Source organism: Callithrix jacchus, chromosome X (assembly GCF_049354715.1).
Source record: "Callithrix jacchus isolate 240 chromosome X, calJac240_pri, whole genome shotgun sequence".
Lineage (NCBI taxonomy): Eukaryota > Metazoa > Chordata > Mammalia > Primates > Cebidae > Callithrix > Callithrix jacchus.
The window spans coordinates 60260722-60285461 of NC_133524.1; the positions used below are offsets into that span (position 1 = coordinate 60260722).

At 41.9% G+C, this 24740-nt stretch overlaps 1 protein-coding gene across 47 annotated transcripts in view; it reads right to left on the bottom strand.

Annotated features, from left to right (window-relative positions):
- The window catches only part of LOC128930681 (uncharacterized), a 159307-nt gene that overhangs the window by 114474 nt on the left and 20093 nt on the right, over window positions 1-24740 (bottom strand). The window contains exon 2 of one of the 47 annotated variants that reach the window (XM_078362617.1): window positions 8769-8889. The exons of the other annotated variants lie outside the window; for them this stretch is intronic. The gene's annotated coding sequence lies outside the window, so the exon portion shown is untranslated. The remainder of the gene's footprint in view (window positions 1-8768; window positions 8890-24740) is intronic. 47 annotated transcript variants of the gene reach the window in all.

Genomic DNA, 24740 nt, shown 5'->3' on the forward strand with positions numbered 1-24740 from the left:
CCAGTGCCCTTTCAGCAGGCAACTGAAACACCTGGGAGAGAGTCAACCATTCAACTTAAAAAAACAAAAACAAAAAAAGGGCTCTGAGGCAGGGAGCCAGGTGAACAGGCTCGGCGGGTCTCACCCCCACAGGAACAAACAAAACGGTGATTCGAAACGCTCAGGGCTGAGAGTTTCATGGCGGGCACAGCTGAACCCAGGATGGTGCAGCTCAGTGGGGGTGGGGCGTCCGCCATTACCGGGGCATTCCACCCCTACTGAGGTACTCCCCCATTGCTGACGCAGCCTGAGGTTGCCAAGGCAACCCCCCATAACAGAGAGAGTCTGCCAATACAGAGGCAGGCCACCATCACCACAGCAGTTCTAACCACACCCATATAAACAGGACTACAGGAAATTACACTCGGCAGCAGGGCAGAGCCCACAGTAACAGCGTGGAGCCCACAACACCAGGGCGAAGCCCACGGCAACAGGGCAAAGACCACAGCAGCAGGGCAGAGTCCTGCAGGCAAATAGTGACTAGACTGCCTCCTAGCTGGGCAGGACAGTGCAAGGGATACTCACAAATACAGCCCTAACTCCCCGAGACAGAGCATCTGAGGGAAAAAAGGGGTTTTATGAGTTCTGCTGCAGCAGACATAAACGTCCCTCCCTAGCAGCCCTGAATGAACAACGAAGCTCACAGTTCCGCACTTGAGCTCCTATAAAGTACAGACCATCTCCTCAAGCAGCTCCCTGACACCCATATATCCAAAGAGTCACCTCAAAAAGGAATGATCAGACAGACATTTGGCGGGCATCATTCTGGGACAAAGATAGAAGAAGAAGAAACGGGTAGCAACCCTCATGGTTCCGCAGCTGCTACAGGAGTTCCCAGGCAAGCAGGGCCTGGAGTGGACCTCAGCAGTCTTATAGCAGAGGGGCTACACTGTCAAAAGGAAAACTAAGAAACAGAAACACTTTATCATCAACAATCAGGGTGCCCACTAAGAGACCCAATCGAAAAGTCAGCAAGTACTCAGAGGACAGATGGATAAATCCACAAAGATAGGAAGAAACCAGTGCAAAAAGGAGGAAAACACCTGAAACCAAAAACCTCGCCTCCTACAAAGGACCAAAACTCCTCACCAGCAAGGGAACAAAGCTGGACGGAGAATGAGGGTGATGAAATGACGGAATCAGACTTCAGAAGGTGGATAATGAGAAACTTCCGTGAGCTAAAAGAACATGTTCTAAATCAATAAAAAGAAACTAAGAACGTTGAAATAAAATTTGAAAAAAGATGTGACTAAATGATAACAAGAATTAACAACTTAAAGAGGAATATGAAGGAATTGAAGGAGCTAAAACACAGAACACGAGAACACCGCAAAGCATGCACAAGTCTCAACAACCAATTGACCAAGCAGAAGAAAAGATATCAGAAGTCGAAGATCAACTCAATGAAATAAAACGAGAAGGCAAGGTTAGAGAAAAAAGAGTAAAAAGGAACAAACAAAGTCTCCAAGAAATGTGGGACTATGTGAAGAGACCTAATCTACGTTTGATAGGTGAACCAGAATGTGAGGAAGAGAATGAATACAAGCTGGAAAATACTCTTCAGGATATTATTCAGGAAAATTTCCCCCACCTAGCAAGACAGGCCAACACTCAAATGCAGGAAATACAGACAACACCACAAAGATATTCCACAAGAAGAGCAACCCCAAGGCACATAATCGTCAGATTCACCAGGGTTGAAATGAAGGAGAAAATGCTGAGGGCAGCCAGAAAGAAAGGTCAGGTCACCCACAAAGGGAAGCCTATCAGACTCACAGCAGATCTCTTGGCAGAAACACTACAAGCCAGAAGAGAGTGGGAGCCAATACTCAACATCCTTAAAGAAAAGAACTTTCAACCCAGAATTTCATATCCAGCCAAACTGAGCTTCACAAGTGAAGGAAAAATAAAATCCTTTGTGAACAAGCAAGTACTCAGAGATTTTGTCATGACCGGGCCTGTTTTACAAGAGCTCCTGAAAGAGGCACTACAAATAGAAAGGAACAACCAGTACCAGCCATTCTAAAAACATACCAAATGCTAAAGAGCATCAACAAAATGAAGAATCTGCATCAACTAATGGGCAAAACAGCCAGCAAGCATCAAAATGGCAGGATCAAATTCATACATAACAATATTAACTCTAAATGTAAATGGGCTAAATGTACCAATCAAAAGACACAGACTGGCAAATTGGATAAAAATCCAAAACCCATCGGTGTGCTGTATCCAGGAAACCCATCTCACATGCAAGGATAAACAAAGGCTCAAAATATAGAAATGGAGGAAGATTTACGAAGCAAATGGAGAGCAAAAAAAAGCAGGAGTTGCAATTCTCATCTCTGATAAAATAGACTTTAGGCCAGGCATGGTGGCTCAAGCCTGTAATCCCAGCACTTTGGGAGGCTGAGGTGGGTGGATCACGAGGTCAAGAGATCGAGACCATCCTGGTCAACTTGGTGAAACCCCGTCTCTACTAAAAATACAAAAAATTAGCTGGGCATGGCAACTCGTGCCTGTATTCCAAGCTACTCAGGAGGCTGAGGCAGGAGCATTGCCTGAACCCAGGAGGCGGAGGGTGCGGTGAGCCGAGATCACACCATTGCACTTCAGCCTGGGTAACTAGAGCGAAACTCCATCTCAAATAATAAAAATAGACTTTAAAGCAACAAAGATCAAAAGAGACAACGAAGGACATTACATAATGGTAAAAGGATCAGAGCAGAAAGAAGAGCTAACGATCCTAAATATATATGGACCCAATACAGACGCACCGAGATATATAAGGAAAGTTCTTAACGACTTAAAAAGAGACTTAGACTCCCACACAATAATAGTGGGAGACTTTAACACTCCACTGTCAATATTAGACAGATCAACCAGACAGAAAATTAACAAGGATATACAGGACTTGAACTCAGACCTGGAACAAGCAAACCTGATGGACATTTACAGAACTCTCCACCCCAAATCCACAGAGTATACATTCTTCTGAATACCACATCACACGTACTCTAAAATTGATGACATAAACGGATGTAAAGCACTCCTTAGCTAATGCAAAACAACTGAAATCATAACAAACAGTCTCTCAGACCATAATGCAATCAAGTTAGAACTCAGAATTCAGAACCTAACTCAGTACCACACAGCTTCATAGAAACTGAACAACTGGCTCTTGAATGGTGATTGGATAAACAATGAAATGAAGGCAGAAATAAAAAATTTCTTCAAAACCAACGAGAATGAAGACACAACATACCAGAATCCCTGGGACACATTTAAAGCAGTCTCTAGTGGAAAATGTATAGCAATAAGTGCCCACATGAGAAGAGTGGAGAGATCCAAAATTGACACCCTAACAACAAAATTGAGAGAGCTGGAGGAAGAAGATCAAAAAAACTCAAAACCTAGGTGAAGACAAGAAATAACTAAGATCAGAGCAGAACTGAAGGAGATAGAGACACGAAAAACCCTTCAAAAATATCAATAAATCCAAGAGCTGGTTTTTTGAAAAGATCAACAAAATTGACCACTAGCCAGAACGGTAAAAAGAAAAGACAGAACAACCAAATAATTGCAATAAAAAAAGATAAAGAAGAAATTACCACAGATTCCACAGAAACTCAAACCATCATCAGAGAATATTACAAACAACTCTATGCACATAAACTAGTAAACCTGGAAGAAATGGATAAATTCCTGGACACCTGTGTCCTCCCAACCCTAAACCAGGAGGAAACCAAAACTATGAATAGACCAATAACAAGGTCTGAAGTCCAGTCAGTAACTAAAAGCCTACCACACAAATAAAGCCCAGGTCCAGATGGGTTCACAGCCGAATTCTACAAGACACACAAAGAGGAGCTGGTACTATTCCTTCTGAAACTATTCCAAATAATCCAAAAAGAGGGAATCCTTCGTAATTCATTTTATGAGACCAACATTATCCTGATACCAAAACCCAGCAGAGACTCAACAAGAAAAGAAAACTTCAGGCCAATATCCATAATGAACATAGATGCAAAAATCTTCAATAAAATACTGGCAAGCCAATTGTACCAGCATATCAAAAAGCTTATCCATCATGATCAAGTAGGATTGATCCCGGGGATGCAAGGCTGGTTCAACATACGCAAGTCTATAAATGTAATTCACCACATAAACAGAACCAAAAATAAAAACCACATGATTATCTCAATTGACGCAGAGAAGGCTTTGACAAAATTCAACAGCCCTTTATGCTAAAAACCCTCAATAAATTCGGTATTGATGGAACGTATCTCAAAATCATAAACACTATTGATGACAAACCAACAGCCAATATCATACTGAATGGGCAAAAACTGGAAGCATTCCCTATGAAATCCGGCACTAGACAAGGATGTCCTCTCTCACCACTCCTATTCAATATAGTACTGGAAGTTCTAGCCAGAGCAATCAGGCAAGAAAAAGAAATAAAGGGTATTCAAATAGGAAAGGAGGAAACCAAATTGTCTCTATTTGCAGATGACATTATTATATATCTAGAAGACCACATCATTTCAGCCCAAAAACTCCTGAAACTGATAAGCAACTTCAGCAAAGTCTCAGGATATTAAATCAATGTGCAAAAATCACAAGCATTCCTCTACACCAATAACAGACTTAAAGAGAGCCAAATCAAGAACGAACTGCCATTCACAATTGCTACAAACAGAATAAAATACCTAGGAATACAACTTACAAGGAACACAAGGGACCTCTTCAAGAAAAACTACAAACCACTGCTCAACGAAATAAGAGAGGACACAAACAGATGGAGAAACATTCCATGGTCATGGTTAGGAACAATCAATATCGTGAAAATGGCCAGACTACCCAAAGTAATTTACAGAATAAATGCTATCCCCATCAAGCTACCATTGACTTTCTTCACAAAACTGGAAAAAAACACCTTGAACTTCATATGGAACCAAAATACAGCCTGCATAGCCAAGTCAATTCTAAGCAAAAAGAACACAGCGACACGCATCACACTACCGGACTTCAAACTATACTACAAGGCTACAGTAATCAAAACAGCATGGTACTGGTACCAAAACAGAGATATAGACCATTGGAACAGAACAGAGGCATCAGAAGCAATACAGCATTATCTACAACCATACAATCTTTGATAAACCTGACAAAAACAAGCAATGGGGAAAGGACTCCATTTAATAAATGGTGTTGGGAAAACTGGCTAGCCATGTGCAGAAAGCAGAATCTAGAACCATTCCTGACACCTTACACTAAAATTAACTCCAAATGGATTAAAGACTTAAATATAAGACCTGGCACGATAAAAACCCTAGAAGGAAATCTAGGCAAAACCATTCAGGACATAGGAGTAGGGAAGGAGACTTGATGAACAAAACACCAAAAGCATTGGCAACAAAAGCAAAAATAGACAAATGGGACCTAATCAAACTCCACGGCTTCTGCACAGGAAAGGAAGCAGTCACTAGAGTGAATCAGCAACCAACAGAATGGGAAAAAATTTTTGCAGTTTACCCATCTGACAAAGGGCTGATATCTAGAATTTACAAAGAACTCAAACAGATTTATAAGAAAAAAACAAACGAGTCCATTCAAAAAATGAGCAAAGGATATGAACAGACACTTTAGAAAAGAAGACATACATGAGGCCAACAAACATATAAAAAAATGCTCATCATCACTGGTGATTAGAGAAATGCAAATCAAAACCACATTGAGATACCATCTCACGCCAGTTAGAATGGCGATCATTAAAAAATCTGGAGACAACAGATGCTGGAGAGGATGTGGAGAAATAGGAACACTTTTACACTGATGGGAGTATAAATTAGTTCAACCATTGTGGAAGTCTGTGTGGCGATTCATCAAGGACTTAGGAACAGAAATTCCATTTGACCCAGCAATCCCATTACTGGGTATATATCCAAAGTACTATAAATTGTTCTACTATAAGGACACATGCACACGAATGTTCATTGCAGCACTGTTTACAATAGCAAAGACCTGGAACAACCCAAATGCCCATCGATGATAGACTGGACTGGAAAAATGTGGCACGTATACACCATGGAATATTGTGCAGCAATCAAAAATGATTAGTTCATGTCCTTTGTAGGGACATGGATGAATCTGGAGAACATCATTCTCAGCAAACTGACACAAGAACAGAAAATGAAATACTGCATATTCTCACTCATAGGCAGGTGATGAACAGTGAGAACACATGGACACAGGGAAGGGAGTACTACACGCTGGGGTCTATTGGGGGAATAGGGGAGGGACAGCTGACGGGGGAGCTGGGGGGGATAGCATGGGGAGAAATGCCAAATGTGGATGAACGGGAGGAAAGCAGCAAAACACACTGCCATGTGTGTACCTATGCAACTATCTTGCATGTTCTGCACATGTACCCCAAAACCTAAAATGCAATAAAAAGAAAAAAAAAAAGACTACATCTCCAAAACACAAAAACAAAAAAAAGAGAGAATCTGTGCAAATATACACCTACAATGAAATTGACTACACACCTTTTTGCTGCCGGGGTTTTTGAGACTCAGTAAAGGCAGAAAATTAAGTTCTCTGAAATGAAATAGGTAGTCTATATTGAAGCACTACAATATAAACTGGCTAACTTAAAGAAGCTCACCAACTATGCAATTAGTCCATTACATCCATACTCTGATACAAAGTTATTTTGAATGTGGTTTAAAAAACAAATGTCATCATACTTTTGCTATGCAAAGCATTAACAACATATTATACATATTTATCATATTTACAATGAACATTTTTTTTTGAGATGGAGTTTCGCTCTTGTTACCCAGGCTGGCGTGCAATGGTGCGATCTCGGCTCACCACAACCTCCACCTCCTGGGTTCAGGCAATTCTCCTGCCTCAGCCTCCTGAGTAGCTGGGATTACAGGCACGCGCCACCATGCCCAGCTAATTTTTTGTATTTTTAGTAGAGACGGGGTTTCACCATGTTTACCAGGATGGTCTCGATCTCTTGACCTCGTGATCCACCCACCTTGGCCTCCCAAAGTGCTGGGATTACAGGCTTGAACCACTGCACCCGGCCTACAATGTGCATTTTTAATGTATAATTATAGTATATAATAAAATGTGTATAAGAAATATACTGAGTTCTGTGACACCTCATATTAGTATTATACTTGATGCCGTACTTCCTATCACGAAACCAAAAAAGTGATCCCTGTTTGATAAAAGGAAGCTTATGAGGTCATCTATACAGAAACTGTCTAGCATTCACTTCTAAGAGGAAGATAGTTAATTTACACTATAACTTCATAGAAAACCAAATGGAGTTTTCTTACATCAACTTCCTATGACACACCATGGTATAAGCGAAAATAATGTCTGAAATTTTTCCAGATATAATGAGAAACACTAATCCTTAGTTTCTGGTACTCAACAAATCCTGACCAGGTTAAATAAATACATACCTAGATACATCATAAAGAAATGCACCACAGACAATAAGAAGCTCTTAAAGCAGCCAGAAAAGATAATATATCACCAGATTACCAACAAAGGAAGGACAGTTATTTGGGAGGCCACGGCGGGAGGATCACTTGGGGTCCAGGGTTCAGGATCAGCCTGGCCAACATGGTGAAACCCCAACTCTACTAAAAATACAAAAATTAGCCAGGGGTGGTGGCAGGAGCCTGTAATCTCAGCTACTCGGGAGGCTGAGGCAGGAGAATTGCTGGAACCTGGGAGGTGGAAACATAGTGAGCCAAGACTGCGCCACTGCACTCCAACCCGGGCAACAGTGAGACTCCATCTGGAAAAAAAAAAAATGTTTCTGTATTCAGAGTTGTCTAATTAGACTAGAATAATGTGACTACCCTGCAAATGAGGGTAGAAAACAAAAGGCCCTGTAGCCAGTAACACTAACTTGCCACTTAGCCAAAACTAAGTTCTGAAACAGCCAAAGGCTGCTATTTTATTGTCAGTTTTCCAGGACATTTTTCAAAAGAATAAATTCCGAATAACTAAAATCATTTTAAACAATTGACAGAACAGACTTTGAAATCCAATTCTAAAGCAAGGTAAACAGGGTTTCACACTTGGGACTTTACCTAAATTAGATCCAATTACAGATATGCACCTCCAAAAAAAAAATGGCGACCAGTAGGGAATCCTGAATTCATCCGGGTTACTCTATATTAGCAGTTACGTGGAATTAACGCCCAACTCAGACTTCAGCTGAATTCCAAAACCGTTCTTTCCTAAACTTCACCACCACAGAGAAAACATAGTCCTGCTCCATTGGCAGAAGGCAACGACGCTGAATGCTTCCAGGCTGTTGTCATGTTAAATTCTCAATTCACAGGATTAACAGAAACTTGTCTACACAAGTGCTAGTGATTACCTTCCAAACCCCCGAGAGAAGAAAAGATGAGACTAGGGCAAGAGCCATTACTGGTGAAAAGTCTCCCTCCTCCGTCCAGCCCACCCGAAGAGAAACCATAGTCTTAGAACAGGACCTGCGCTGCACGGTATCCATACTTGACCCCAGACCAGTGGCCGGGACCGTGTCACCCCGCCCACCCTGAGCCGCTAGCACCCAGCTCCGCTTCTTTCCAGAAATCGCTACCTGGGACCGAGGCCACCGGCCAGCCTGACTCGCTGCCTTGCCCCGCCTTCCCCGCAACGCTGGGCAACTAAAGAGAATCTCCACTCACCATAGCAAGTCTCTCTGCTCAGCCATCTTGGCTCTGCCCACCGCTCCACGGCTGGAAGTCGGTGGTTTCCCAAACTAAGAGGCGAGCGGAAGTTGTAGGACTATGGAGGCCGGTGAAGAACCTGGGAAGGAATTGGCGGAGTGACTTAGGGAGTCGGGAGACAGTTAGGGTTTGCTCCACAGGAGGCTCACTTCTGTTAGAGTCGGGAAGGGAATGAGCAGCCACTGGCTGCTTTTATGTCGAGAAGCCCCTACCACCCCTCGCTGTGGTCTGTACTTTGGCTGTACCTCCGGCTGCGCTGGCCAGATAGGTCAGCCCACCTGGGATGGCAGCATAGTCCTCACCACCTTGCCATGCCCTGACTCTAACCTGAATTTAATCCAGTCCTTCAGAAACCCTCAGGCAGAGAATCTCATTCTCGCCTTAGGTGCAAACCTTCCCAATTCTTGGCTATCTCTGTCGAACTGAGGTACTCGCCTTATCAGCTTCCCACTGCCAGAGTTTGCAAACACGGTCCCGGTGGGCTGCATCTGAGCTAAAGTCTTTTGATTGGAAATACTTAAAAAGATTTCACAAGGGCCGGACGTGGTGGCTCACACCTGTAATCTCAGCATTTTGGGAGACTGAGGCGGGCAGATCACGAGGTCAGGAGATCGAGACTATCCTGGCCAACATGGTGAAACCCCATCTCTACTAAAATACAAAATATTAGCTGAGAGTGGTGGCGGACAGCTGTAGTCCCAGCTACTTGGGAGGCTGAGGCAGGGGAATCGCTTGAACCCAAGAGTCGGAGGTTGCAGTGAGCCAACATCACGCTACTGCACTCCAACCTGGTGACAGAGCAAGACCGCGTCTCAAAAAAATAAATAAATAAATAAATAAATAAGAAATCAGCCTTGGGATAAAGAGACGACAATGGGCCTGCGTTTTTGCATGGCCGTGAAATAGATGTGAATAGCCGCTGGGACTGTAAATAAACATTCCTTCGCCTTTTTACCACAGTCTTCCCAACACACTTCAGGCGTTTTCCATTACCTGTTTGGCCCCCGGTACAGTGAATTAAATGTTTAGTGTTTCTAAACTAGGAAAACATGTGGGCTTTGGAATAAAATATGAGTTCTGGATTTGACTACTGCATGAGCTAAGCCGGTGGTTTATTTAAGCCTTATTTATTCAAGTGCTGGGGAGCTGTGTGATGAACAAAACAGGAACCCTGCACCTGAGCACTGACTTTACTCCCAGTTAGTTCTTTTTTTTGTTGTTTTGTTTTGTTTTTTTGAGACGGAGTCTCGCTCTATCACCAAGGCTGGAGTGCACTGGTGCGATCTCAGCTCACCGCAACCTCCACCTCCCAGGTTCAAGCAATTCTCCTGCCTCAGCCTCCCGAGTAGCTGGGGCTACAGCTGCCCGCCACCACACCCGGCTTATTTTTGTATTTTTAGTAGAGACAGGGTTTCACCATATTGTTCAGGCTGGTCTTGGACTCCTGACCTTGTGATCTGCCCACCTTAGCCTCCCAAAGTGCTGAGATTACAGGTGTGAGCCACTGTGCCCGGACCCAATTCATACTTTTAAGTCTCGCCCTTGCAATTTAGACATAACATCTGCCTCTCCTAATTCACGAATTGGGAAAGCATTTAATACAAGTTTCTTCAGGCCTCTAAGGGAACAAGAACCCCACTGACAATTATAGTGACATAGAAGAAACAAGTACAGTAATCTATCCAAATACAAGGGGAAAGGACAGCAATAAAGTAACAGCTCTTCTAAGTATTTACAGTAACACTCTCTCTTTTAAGCTTTATAACAATCCCATGAGACTGTTAGTCTCCCAGTTTTTTCAGATACTCTGCCTTTTATTTATTTAAAATTTTTTTTCTGGGCGAAATCGCTCATGCTTCTAATCCCAGGACTTTAGGAGGCTGAGGTAGGCAGGTCACCTGAGGTCAAGAGTTTAAGACCAGCCTGGCCAACATGGTAAAACCCTCTCTACTAAAAATACAACAAATTAGCCAGGCATGGTGGTGGGCCCCTGTAATTCCAGCTACTTGGGAGGCTAAGGCAGGAGAATCGCTTGAACCTGGGAGGTAGAGGTTGCAGTGAGCCAAGATGGTGCCATTGTACTTCAGTCTGGTAAACAAGAGCGAAACTCTATCTCAAAAAAAAAAAAAAAAAATTCAGAGATAGTGGTCTCACTATGATGTCCAGACTGGTCTTGAACTCCTAGGCTCAAACAATCCTGAAAACGGGTCTGGAACCAGGGAACATAAGGCTGACACACACTGCAGTTATAACAGAAAATATTCTCTCCATAGAGCATAGGCTGTAAATGACTTTGTAACTTTACTTCATCCTCTCCATTTATATAAGGCATCCCCAAAATAACTAATGGAATCCTCTAGGGGTATTTAAACTCCCAAAAGTTCTGTAACAGGGCCCTTGAACTCCTCAGCTCAGGCCCCTCTCACACTGTGGAGGGTACTTTCATGTTCCATAAATCCCTTCTTCCCTTCCTTGCTTTGTAAATTTTGTCCAATTCTTTGTTCAACACACCAAGAATGTGGACACCCTCTACCTTAAACACTCCCACCTCATCCTCTCAAATACCTAGAATCACAGGCATCAGTCACCATGCCTGGTGCTAAATTCTCCACCTTTCAGAGATTCATTAAACACCTTGCCCAAGTGAGCCGAGATTGTGCCACTGCACTCTAGCCCGGGCGACAGAGCAAGACTCCGTCTCAAAAACAGAAACAAAAGATTTAAATCATTTATTTTTTATTTTATTTTTGAGACAGAGTTTTGCTCTTATTGCCCAGGCTGAAGTGCAATGGCATGATCTCGGCTCACTTCAACCTCGGCCTCCCAGGTTCAAGCAATTCTCCTGCCTCAGTCTCCCGAGTAGCTAGGATTATAGGCATACACCACCACACCCAGCTAATTTTTATTTTTAGTAGAGACAAGGTTTTCTCATGTTTGTCAGGCTGGTCTCAAACTCCTGACCTCAGGTAATCCACCCGCCTCAGCCTCTAAAAGTGATGGGATTACAGGCATGCACCACTTCGCCCAGCCGAAAAATTATTCATTTCTAATCCACAGTGCTTAGGGGTTTTTTATTTTTGAGACAGTGTCTCACTCTGTTGCACAGGCTGGAATGCAGTGGCACAATCACAGCTCACTGCAACCTCCACGTCCCAGGCTCAAGTGATCCTTCTAATTTTTTTTTTTTTTTTGAGAACGAGTCTTACTCTGTCACTCACGCTAAAGTGCAGTGGTGTGATCTCAACTCACTGCAGCCTCCGCCTCCAGGGTTCAAGCGATTCTATTTACCTCAGCTTCCCAGAGTGCACTCCTAGAGTGCACTTTTAAAGTGCTGGAATCTTTAAAAGTGATTTGGGAGCCCGGCCCTAATTTATTTATTTTGTTTAACCCCTTTTCCTCTAGCTGCTGAGGTCAAACCTGAATGAAGCTATAGACTCCCCCTGCTGGGTAAGAATGGGAAGAAGAACAGAAAGCCAAAACTTTGGTTGATGGTCTATGTCAAATAGCAGGCAAAAGCAGGGAATCTATGAGGAATATGAAGACATTTGTCGTGAGAACCCTGTTGGCACTTTCCACTGTTCCATGTAAGTAGGAAAGGTCTGGGCCAGCAGTTGGTTACCAAGATGCTCCTGGTGAGCTCTGGCAACAGCTCCTTCCACCTCTCACTTGCTTAACAGAGACCCTTCCTGGTGTTAAAGAGCATCACTCTCATTTAAATGATGGCTTCTCTCATGCAGAAAGGTGTTTTGATGGTTCTTACCATCATACTATGCTCTGAAATTTCTGAAGGTCTTTGGTACCAAGACTGGAGTGCAATGGCATGATCTCAGCTCACTGCAACCTCCACCTCTGGGTTCAAGTAATTCTCCTGCCTCAGCCTCCCAAGTAGGTGGGATTACAGCTACCGTTGGACATATTTTTTTATATCTTCCTGAAATGCAAATGTGTGTGTGTGTGTGTGTGTGTGTGTGTGTGTTTAAAGGCAGGCTCAAAATAGGCTAGTCTCTATTCCTGTTCTCAGTGTGAGCGCTAGTCTATTCATTTGGGAAGTTTCTCTCCATAACATTTATAGTATAACATTACATCTTGAGAAGCGGTATCTGGTACACTTAAAATAATCCATAGTTGGCCAGGTGCGGTGGCTCACGCCTATAATCCCAGCACTTTGGGTGGCCAAGGCGGGTGGATCACAAGGTCAAGAGGTCGAGACCATCCTGGCCAACACGGTGAAACCCCGACTCTACTAAAAAAAAAATACAAAAACTAGCTGGGCATCGTGGCGTGTGCCTGTAGTCCCAGGTACTCAGGAGGCTGAGGCAGGAGAATTGTTTGAATCAGGGAGGCGGAGATTGCAGTGAGCTGAGATTGCGCCACTGCTCTCCAGCCTGGGGTTTGGCGACAGAGAGAGACTTTGTCTCAAAAAATAAAATAAAATAATCCATAGTTAGTAAGAGAGAAGAGTTGCCTCTTAGGAATTTAACCTCTTGAGATTTTCATTCCACTCAAATCCTATCACAAAACCATCTGGCTACTTTATAACTCTGACTCATAATTATTTGATAACTATATCCTTCCCTCCCTTCCTTCTTTCTTTTCTTCCTTCCTTTCTCCCTCCCTCCCTCTGTCTTCCTTTTTATTTTTTCTTGAGAGGAAGTTTTGCTCTTGTCACCCAGGCTAGAGTGCAGTGGTGCAATTTCAGCTCACTTCAAAGTCCACCTCCTAAGTTCAAGTGATTCTCCTAACTCAGCCTCCCTAGTAGCTGGGATTACAGGTGCCCACCACCACGCCCAACTAATTTTTGTATTTTTAGTAGAGATGGGGTTTCACCATGTTGGTTAGGCTGGTCTTGAACTCCAGATCTTAGGTAATCTGCCCACCTTGGCAGACAGATATATGGGTTTGAAACTCTGGAAATGAATGAGAATTTAGGAATCCCTAGAACAGAGGTCATGACTAAAGTAATGGGAGTAAAAGATTATTCAAAGCACTAAATGAGAAAAGAAGAAAGTAGGCCAAGTAAAAAGAGGTCGGAGGAGATGAGAAAGGGTGATAAGATAAAAATGAAACAGTAAATCTGATGGAAGTCCCATTAACTTATCAATTCCCAGAGGACAGGGATATGCCTTATTTGTCTATACTCAATTATCACAGAGCCTGGCACAGAAGCCAATTTTTTTAAAATTGTGTCCTACTATGAACAGTTTCCTGTACCCACCAGAAAAGAAAGAAGTATAAACAAGCATATCGACTTTTTTACATTGTGTACTAAAGGAACCAGATTATACACAATATTTTATGCCTTGCTTTTTCATTTAATGTATCTTAGAACTTTGCAAATGCTCTTGTGGAAAGACTGGTTAAAATTTTTTTTTGCCTACAGCAGAATATTCTATTATAAATCTGTATACTATAATTTTTATTTAACCAACTCTTTATTGGTGAACATTAAGAATGGAGGAATGTTTCAACAAGGGAACAATCAACAGTATCAAAATATGGCAGAAGGGTCAATTTGGGGACTAAGAGAGGAGCCACTGGATTTGGCAACTAGGAGACAAATTTTAGTGCAACGATGAAGGCAGAATCCAGATTATAATGGGTTCAGTGTAAAAAGGTGAAGACATATAGCTTATTCTCTCAAGATACTAGGCTATGATAAACTGGCAGAAACTATAAGAGTGGGAGGTAAGTTGTTTTCTCCTCCATGTTGATATATTTACTTTTTAAAAAACTAGGCCCAATTTTATATTCTACTTCATTTAACCTTACAAACATGTTTATGTAATATTTTAGACACTGAAAAATAACTCATTTCTGCTATTATAAAACTGTTATCTTTAGATCTTCAGAAGAAACTTCCTAAAAGGAGGTAGCAGTAACAGAGCTGTCTATCATTCTTTCCCATCAACCCCTTTGCTGGAGATGTGAACATGTGTCCATCTAGCTTTTAATTTTTCCCTCTTACCTTCATGGCTCTCCACACAAACCTTAACTCTTTTATTTGTGTGTGTATATATCTCTGTGTGTGTGTGTGTGTGTGTGTGTGTGTGTATCTATATATATGGAGAGAAAGAGAGAGAGAGAGAGAGAGAGACAATTGCTATGCTTCCCAGGTTAATCTCAAACTCCTAGGCTCAAGCATTCCTCGCACTTCAGCCTCCCCAAATGCTGGAACTACAGGTGTTAACCACTGCGACCAGCCTCAGCCTTAACTCTTAAATTTTTTTTTTTTGAGATGGAGTTTCGCTGTTGTTACCCACCCTGGAGTGCAATGGCATGATCTCGGCTCACCACAACCTCCGCCTTCTGGGTTCAAGCAATTCTCCTGCCTCAGCCTCCCGAGTAGCTGGGACTACAGGCACGCACCACCATGCCCAGCTAATTTTTGTATTTTTAGTAGAGACGGGGTTTCACCTTGTTGACCAGGATGGTCTCCATCTCTTGACCTTGTGATCCACCCGACTCGGCCTCCCAAAGTGCTGGGATTATAGGCGTGAGCCACCATGCCCGGCCAAATATTTTTTTTTTTTAATTTTTTATTGGATTTTAGGTTTTGGGGTACATGAGCAGAGCATGCAAGACCGTTGCGTAGGTACGCACATGGCAGTGTGCTTTGCTTTGCTTCTCCCCTTCACCCACATTTGGCATTTCTCCCCAGGCTATCCCTCCCCACCTCCCCCTCCCACTGGCCCTCCCCTTTTCCCCCCAATAGACCCCAGTGTTTAGTACTCCCCTTTCTGTGTCCATGTGTTCTCATTTTTCATCACCCACCTATGAGTGAGAATATGCGGTGTTTCATTTTCTGTTCTTGTGTCAGTTTGCTGAGGATGATGTTCTCCAGATTCATCCATTTCCCTACAAACGACACGAACTCATCATTTCTGATTGCTGCATAGTATTCCATGGTGTATATGTGCCACATTTTTCCAATCCAGTCTATTATCAATGGGCATTTGGGTTGATTCCAGGTCTTTGCTATTGTAAACAGTGCTGCAATGAATATTTGTGTACATGTGTCCTTATAGTAGAACGATTTATAGTCTTTTGGATATATACCCAGTAATGGGATTGCTGGGTCCAATGGAATTTCTATTTCTAAGGCCTTGAGGAATCGCCACACTGTCTTCCACAATGGTTGAATGGGAAAAAATTTTTGCAGTTTACCCATCTGACAAAGGGCTGATATCCAGAATTTACAAAGAACTCAAACAGATTTACAGGAAAAAAACAAACAAGCCCATTCAAAAGTGGGCAAAGGATATGAACAGGCACTTTACGAAAGAAGACATATATGAGGCCAACAATCATATGAAAAAATGCTCATCGTCACTGGTCATCAGAGAGATGCAAATCAAATAATTTTTTTTAAGACAGTCTTGCTCTGTTGCCCAGGCTGGAGTGCAGTGGCACAACCTTCGCTCACTGCAACCTCTGCCTCCCAGGTTGAAGAAATTCTCCTGCCTCAGCCTTTCAAGTAGCTGGGATTACAAGTATGCACCACCACACCTGGCTAATTTTTGTATTTTTAATAAAGACAGTGTTTCTCCATGTTGGCCAGGCTGGTCTTGAACTCCTGACCTCTCCTGACCTCAAGCGATCCACCTGCCTCGGCCTAGGATTACAGGTATGAGCCACCATACCCATCCTTCTATTATTTTTGAAACTAGATGTGTTTAAACCAACTATAACTTATTTTGACAAAAATCAGAGTTGACTCAAATGTCCTCAAATGGTCAGTTCTCCTAAGACTATTTACAGAATAAGCTATCCTTTTCTTATTAAGTTAAAATACCACCTTTACCTTATACTAAATTCTCATTTGCATGACTCTGTTTCTAAATTTCCATTGCCTCTATCTGCCTGGGCCAGGGTACACAATATTTTATTTTAACACCCAGTTGAACAAGTCAATTCTTTATTATTTTTTATCATTTACTCTTTTAAATAAACGTTTGAGTCATTTTGTCAAGTTCCAAAAATAAATCTGCTGAGATCTGTACTGAAATTTATTATATATATATATGAAATAAAATAAAATATATAAAATATATATATAATATATATTAATATATTATATTATATTAATATATATTTATATATAATATATAAATATAATATATAAATATATATATATAATATATATATTATTGTTTTTTGAGACAGGGTCTCACTCTGTCACCTAGTCTGGAGTTCAGAGGCACAATCAAGGCTTACTGCAAGCTCTGCCTCCCAAGCTCAACTGATCCTCCGACCTCGGCCCCCTGAGTAGCTAGGACAAGTGTGTGCCACCATACCCAGCTAATTTTTGGTTTTGGTTCTTTTGTTTGTTTGTTTTTGTAGAGTCAGGGTTTCACCGTGTTGCCCAGACTGGTCTTGAACTCATGAGCTCAAGTGACCTTCCTGCCTCAGCTTTCCAAAGTTCTGGAATTGGAGGCATGAGCCACTGTACCCAACAGAAATTACATTTATGAATTAATATAAAGACATGGTGATAACTGACATATTTCTATTATGAAATCTACTCATTCAGGAATATAGAATGAAAATTTTTCATTTCACCCAGCAAAATTGTCGTGTTCTTGATGAAAGTCCCACACATCTAAGTTTATTCCTAGGTATGTAATTTTTGTTGAAATACTTGAAAAAATACTGTATCCCTATATCTTCTATGTGATTATAGCTAAAATTGTGAAACGCTATTGATTTTTTTTTATTGCATTTTAAAATTTGGGGTACATGTGCAGAACATGCAACATAGTTGCATAGGTACACATGTCGCAGTGTGATTTGCTGCCTTCCTCCCCTTCACCCACATCTGGCATTTCTCCCCATGCTATGCCTCCCCAGCTCCCCCCACCCTGGCTGTACCTCCCCTATTCCCCCAAATAGACACCGTGTAGTGCTCCCCTCCCTATGTCCATGTGTTCTCACTGTTCATCACCTGCCTGTGAGTGAGAACATGCAGTATTTCATTTTCTGTTCTTGTGTCGTTTGCTGAGAATGATGTTCTCCAGATTCATCCTTGTCCATATAAAGGACACGAACTCATCATTTTTGACTGCTGCATAATATTCCATGGTGTATATGTGCCACATTTTCCCAGTCCAGTCTATCATCGATGGGCATTTGGGTTGGTTCCAGGTCTTTGCTATTGTAAACAGTGCTGCAATGAACACTTGTGTGCATGTGCCCTTAAAGTAGAACAATTTATAGTCCTTTGGATATAAACACAGTAATGGGATTCCTGGGTCAAATGGAATTTCTATTTCTAGGTCCTTGAGGAATTGCCACGCTGTCATCTACAATGGTTGAACTAATTTACACTCCCACCAGCAGTGTAAAAGTGTTCCTATTTCTCCACATCCTCTCCAGCATCAGCTGTCTCCAGATGTTTTAATGATCGCCATTCTAACTGGCGTGAGATGGTATCTCAATGTAGTTTTGATTTGCATTTCTCTAATGACCAGTGATGATGAGCATTTTTTTATATGTTTGTTGGCCTCATGTATGTCTTCTTTTGTAAAGTGTCTGTTCATATCCTTTGACCATTTTTGAATGGGTTTGTTAGTTTTTTTCTTAAAAATCTATTTTAGTTCTTTGTAAATTCTAGATATCACCCTTTGTCAGATGGGTAAACTGCAAAAATTTTTTCCCATTCTGTTGGTTGCCGATTCACTCTAATGACTGTTTCTTTTGCTGTGCTGAAGCTGTGGAGTTTGATTAGGACACAGTTGTCTATTTTGGCTTTTGTTGCCAATGCTTTTGGTCTTTTGTTCATGACGTCCTTGCCTAGTCCTATGTCCTGGATGGTTTTACCTAGATTTTCTTCTAGGGTTTTTATGGTGCCAGGTCTTATGTTTAAGTCGTTCAGCCATCTGGAGTTAATTTTAGTGTAAGGTGTCAGGAAGGGATCCAGTTTCTGCTTTCTGCACATGGCTAGCCAGTTTTCCCAACACCGTTTATTAAACAGGGTATCCTTTCCCCATTGCTTGTTTTTGTCAGGTTTATCAAAGATTGTATGATAGTAGATATGTTGTGTTGCCTCTGATGCCTCTGTTCTGTTCCATTGGTCTATATCTCTGTTTTGGTACCAGTACCATGCTGTTTTCATTACTGTACCCTTGTAGTATAGTTTGAAATCCAGTAGTGTGATGCCTCCTGCTGTGCTCTTTTGCTTAGAATTGACTTGGCTATGTGGGCTCTCTTTTGGTTCCATATGAAGTTTAAGGTAGTTTTTTCCAGTTCTGTGAAAAAGGTCATTGGTGGCTTGATAGGATTAGCGCTATGTCTGTAAATTACTTTGGGCAGTATGGCCATTTTCACCATATTGATTCTTCCTAACCATGAACATGGAATGTTTCTCCATCTGTTTGTGTCCTCTCTTATTTCGTCGAGCAGTGGTTTGTAGTTCTCCTTGAAGAGGTCCTTCACATTCCTTGTAAGTTGTATTCCTAGATATTTTATTCTCTTTGTAGCAATTGTGAATGGCAGTTCATTCTTGATTTGGCTCTCTTTCAGTCTGTTACTGGTATATAGGAATGCTTGTGATTTTTGCACATTGATTTTGTATCCAGAGACCTTGCTGAAGTTGCTTACCAGTTTCAGGAATTTTTGGGCTGAGACGATGGGGTCTTTTAGATATACTATCATGTCGTCTGCAAATAGAGACAATTTGACTTCCTCCTTTCCTATTTGAATGCACTTTATTTCTTTTTCTTGCCTGATAGCTCTGGCTAGAACTTCCAGTACTATATTGAATAGGAGTGATGAGAGAGCGCATCCTTGTCTAGTGCCGGATTTCAAAAGGAATGCTTCCAGTTTTTGCCCATTCAGTATATTGGCTGTTGCTTTGTCATGAATAGCTTTTATTATTTTGTGATATGTTCCATCAATACCGAGTTTATTGAGGGTTTTTAGCATAAAGGGCTGTTGAACTTTGTCAAAGGCCTTCTCTGCATCAGTTGACATAATCATGTGGTTTTTGTCTTTGGTTCTGTTTATGTGGTGAATTACGTTTATAGACTTGCGTATGTTGAACCAGCCTTGCATCCCCAGGATCAATCCTACTTGATCATGATGGATAAGCTTTTTGATGTGCTGTTGTAATCAGCTTGCCTGTATTTTATTGAAGATTTTTGCATCTATGTTCATCATGGATATTGGCCTGAAGTTTTCTTTTCTTGTTGAGTCTCTGCCGGGTTTTGGTATCAGGATGATATTGGTCTCATAAAATGATTTGGGAAGGATTCCCTCCTTTTGGATTATTTGGAATAGTTTCAGAAGGAATGGTAACAGTTCCTCTTTGTGTGTCTGGTAGAATTCGGCTGTGAACCCATCTGGACCTGGGCTTTTTTTGTGTGGTAGGCTCTTAATTGCTGCCTCAACTTCAGACCTTGTTATTGGTCTATTCATAGTTTCAGCTTCCTCCTGGTTTAGGCTTAGGAGGACACAGGTGTCCAGGAATTTATCCATTTCTTCCAGGTTTACTAGTTTATGCGCATAGAGTTGTTTGCAATATTCTCTGATGATGGTTTGAGTTTCTGTGGAATCTGTGGTGATTTCCCCTTTATTGTTTTTTATTGCATCTATTTGGTTACTCTCTTTTCTTTTTTATCAATCTGGCTAGTGGTCTGTCTATTTTGTTGATCTTTTCAAAAAACCAGCTCTTGGATTTATTGATTTTTTGGAGGGTTTTTCGTGTCTCTATATCCTTCAGTTCTGCTCTGATCTTAGTTGTTTAATGTCTTCAGCTACGTTTTGAGTTTTTTTGATCTTGCTCCTCTAGCTCTTTCAATTTTGACGATAGGGTGTCAATTTTGGATCTCTCCACTCTTCTCATGTGGGCACTTATTGCTATACATTTTCCTCTGGAGACTGCTTTAAATATGTCCCAGAGATTCTGGTATGTTGTGTCTTTGTTCTCATTGGTCTCGTAGAACTTCTTTATTTCTGCCTTCATTTCATTGTTTATCCAGTCAACATTCAAGAGCCAGTGGTTCAGTTTCCATGAAGCTGTGTAGTTCTGAGTTAGTTTCTGAATTCTGAGTACTAACTTGATTGCATTATGGTCTGACAGACTGTTTGTTATCATTTCAGATGTTTTGCATTTGCTGAGGAGTACTTTACTTCCAATTATGTGGTCAATTTTAGAGTAGGTGTGATGTGGTGCTGAGAAGAATGTATATTCTGTGGATTTCGGGTGGAGAGTTCTGTAAATGTCTGTCTATCAGGTTTCCTTGTTCCAAGTCTGAGTTCAAGTCCTGAATATCCTTGTTAATTTTCTGTCTGGTTGATCTGTCTAGCATTAACAGTGGAGTGTAAAGTCTCCCACTATTATTGTGTGGGAGTCTAAGTCTCTTTGTAAGTCATTAAGAACTTGCTTTATATATCTGGGTGCTCCAGTATTGGGTCCATATATATTCAGGATCGTTAGCTCTTCTTGTTACATCGATCCTTTTCCCATTAGGCAATGTCCTCCTCTGTCGCTTTTGATCTTTATTGCTTTAAAGTCTATTTTATCAGAGATGAGAATTGCAACTCCTGCTTTTTGTTTTGCTCCCCATTTGCTTGATAAATCTTCCTCCATCCCTTTATTTTGAGCCTTTGTGTATCCTTGCATTTGTCATGGGTTTTCTGGATACAGCACACCAATGGGTTTTGGGTTTTTATCCAATTTGCCAGTCTGTGTCTTTTGATTGGTGCATTTAGCCCATTTACATTTAGGGTTAATATTGTTATGTGTGAATTTGATACTGCCATTTTGATGCTAGTTGGCTGTTTTGCCCATTAGTTAGTGCAAATTCTTCATTTTGCTGATGCTCTTTTGCATTTGGTATGTTTTTGGAATGGCTGGTACTGGTTGATCCTTTCTATGCGTAGTGCCTCTTTCAGGAGCTCTTGTAAAGTAGGCCTGGTGGTGACAAAATCTCTGAGTACTTGATTGTTCACAAAGGATTTTATTTTTCCTTCACTTATAAAGCTTAGTTTGGCTAGATATGAAATCCTGGGTTGAAAGTTCTTTTCTTTAAGGATGTTGAATATTGGCCCCCACTCTCTTTTGGCTTGTAGGCTTTCTGCCGAGAGATCTGCTGTGAGTCTGATGGGCTTCCCTTTGTGGGTGACCCAACCTTTCTCTCTGGCTGCCCTTAGTATTTTCTCCTTCATTTCAACCCTGGTGAATCTGACGATTATGTGTCTTGGGGTTGCTCTTCTTGCGGAATATCTTTGTGGTGTTCTCTCTATTTCCTGGATTTGAATATTGGCCTGCCTATTTTGGGGAAATTTTCCTGAATAATATCCTGAAGAGTATTTTCCAGCTTGGATTCATTCTCTTCATCACATTCAGGTACACCTATCAATTGTAGATTAGGTCTCTTCACATAGTCCCACATTTCTCTGAGACTTTCTTCATTCCTTTTTGCACATTTTTCTCTAATCTTGGCCTCTTGTTTTATTTCATTAAGTTGATCTTCGACAACTGATATCCCTTCTTTTGCTTGGTCAATTCGGCTGTTGAGACTTGTGCATGCTTCGCAAAGTTCTTGTGTTGTGTTTTTCAGCTCCATCAATTCACTCATATTCCTCTCTAAGTTGTCCATTCTTGTTATCATTTCCTCAAATCTTTTTTCAAGGTTCTTAGTTTCTTTGCATTGAGTTAGAACATGTTCTTTAACTCATGGAAGTTTCTCATTACCCACCTTCTGAAGTCTGATTCTGTCATTTCATCACACTCATTCTCCATCCAGCTTTATTCCCTTGCTGGTGAGGGGTTGTGGTCCCTTGTAGGAGGTGAGGTGTTCTGGTTTCGGGTGTTTTCCTCCTTTTTGTGCTCTTTTCTTCCCATCTTTGTGGATTTATCCACCTGTCATCTGAGTAGTTGCTGACTTTCCGATTTGGTCTCTGAGTGGACATCCAGATTGTTGATGGTGAAGTATTTCTGTTTCTTAATTTTCCTTCAAGTAGTCTAGCCCCTCTGCTGTAGGACTGCTGAGGTCCACTCCAGGCCCTGCTTGCCTGGGGAACACCTGTAGCAGCTTCAAAACAGTGAGGGTTGCTGACAGTTTCTTCTTCTGCTATCTTTGTCCCAGAATGATGCCCACCAAATATCGGTGTGATCAGTCCTTTGTGAGGTGACTCTTTGGATATACGGGGGTCAAGGAGCTGCTTGAGGAGACAGTCTGTACTTTATAGGAGCTCAAGTGCTGAGCTGTGAGCTGCATTGTTCATTCCAGGCTGTTAGGCAGATACATTTAAGTCTGCTGCAGCAGAACTTATAAAACCCCTTTTTTTCTTCAGATGATCTGTCTCGGGGTGTTAAGGCTTTCTTTATGAGTATCTGTTGCACTGTCCTACCCAGCAAGTAGGCAGTCTAGTCACTGCCTGCCTGCAGAGGCTATGCTGAGCTGCTCTGGGCTCTGCCCTGTTGCCATGGGTTCCACCCTGCTATCGTGGGCCCCGCCCTGTTGCCATGGGCTCCACCCTGCTGCCATGTGTAATTTCCTGTAGTCCTGTTTATATGGGTGTGGTTAGAACTGCCGTGGTGATGGTGGTCTGCCTCTGTAATGGCGGACTCTCTGTTATGGCGAGTTGCCTCGGCAACAGCAGGCTGTCAGCAATGGCAGAGTACCTCTGTAGGGGTGGAGTGCCTCGGTAGTGGCGGATGCCCCTCCCCCACCAAGCTGCACCGTCCTGGGTTCAGCTGTGCTTCCCATGGAAACTCTCAACCCCAAGCGTTTCCAATTGCTGTTTTGTTTGTTTTTGTCGGGGTGGGACCTGCCGAGCCTGATCACCTGGCTCCCTGCTTCAGAACCTTCTTTTTTTTTTTAAGTTGAACAGTTGACTCTCTCCCAGGTGTTCCAGTCACCTGCTGAAATGGCACTGGGATCTGTGATTTCCCGTGCAGCGACCTACTGTGCCAGCTGAAACATCGTCGCTGCCCGGGAATCTCCTGGCCTGGCTTACTGTTTAAGTCCCATTTAATCAGATGAACGTGCTAATCTGCCTTCCCAAATCTCAAATTGCCGGTTTAACAGGGCAACCAGACCAGTGTATTTTGTACGGAATGCTGCCGCGCTGTGGCTCCAGCCGAAACAGCTGCACTGGCCAAAACAGAAGTGCTGGTGGCCCGTGGGGCTCCTACACCTGGGATTCTCCTGGTCTGTGGGCAATAAAGATCCGTCTGGAAATGCGGCGTCCACTCACCCTTTGCGCTTTCACTGGGTGCTGCAATCCTGAGTTGCTCCTATAGCGCCATCTTCTCCTCTCCCCAAATGCTATTGATTTTTACATAACAGAGCTTTTAACTGGTAATCTTAAAACCTTTTTTTTATTTTAGTTGGTTCCTCTGCATATTTTTAGATAAACAATCATGTCAGACGAAAATAATGATGCTTATTTTTCTATAAAGACTTTATTACATCATGGGAAACTACAGTAATTTGTTTTTGCTTTTGTTTTTTGAGACAGAGTCTCACTCTGTTGCCCAGGCTGGAGTGCAGTGGTGTGATCTCGGCTCACCACAACCTCCACCTCCCATGTTCAAGCAATTCTCCTACATCAGCCTCCCAAATAGCTGGGATTACAAGCATGCACCACCATGCCTGGTTAATTTTTGTATTTTTAGTAGAGATGGGGTTTCAACACATTGGCCAGGCTGATCTCGAACTCCTGGCCTCAAGTGACCCACCCACCTCGGCTTCCTAAAATGTTGGAATCACAGGCATGAGCCACAGCACCCAGCCAGTAAATGTTTTTAAAATGATATAAAACTATATAGAATATGACCTCAACTATTTTAACGTATGTATAAAGGTGTATGTATTTTACTAGCAAAGAAAAAATATATACTGGTAGAAAATAATCATCATGTCAATAGTGGTTATATTAGGTAGAAAAATTATGGGGGGATTTTAATTTTTTCTCTTTTTTTCC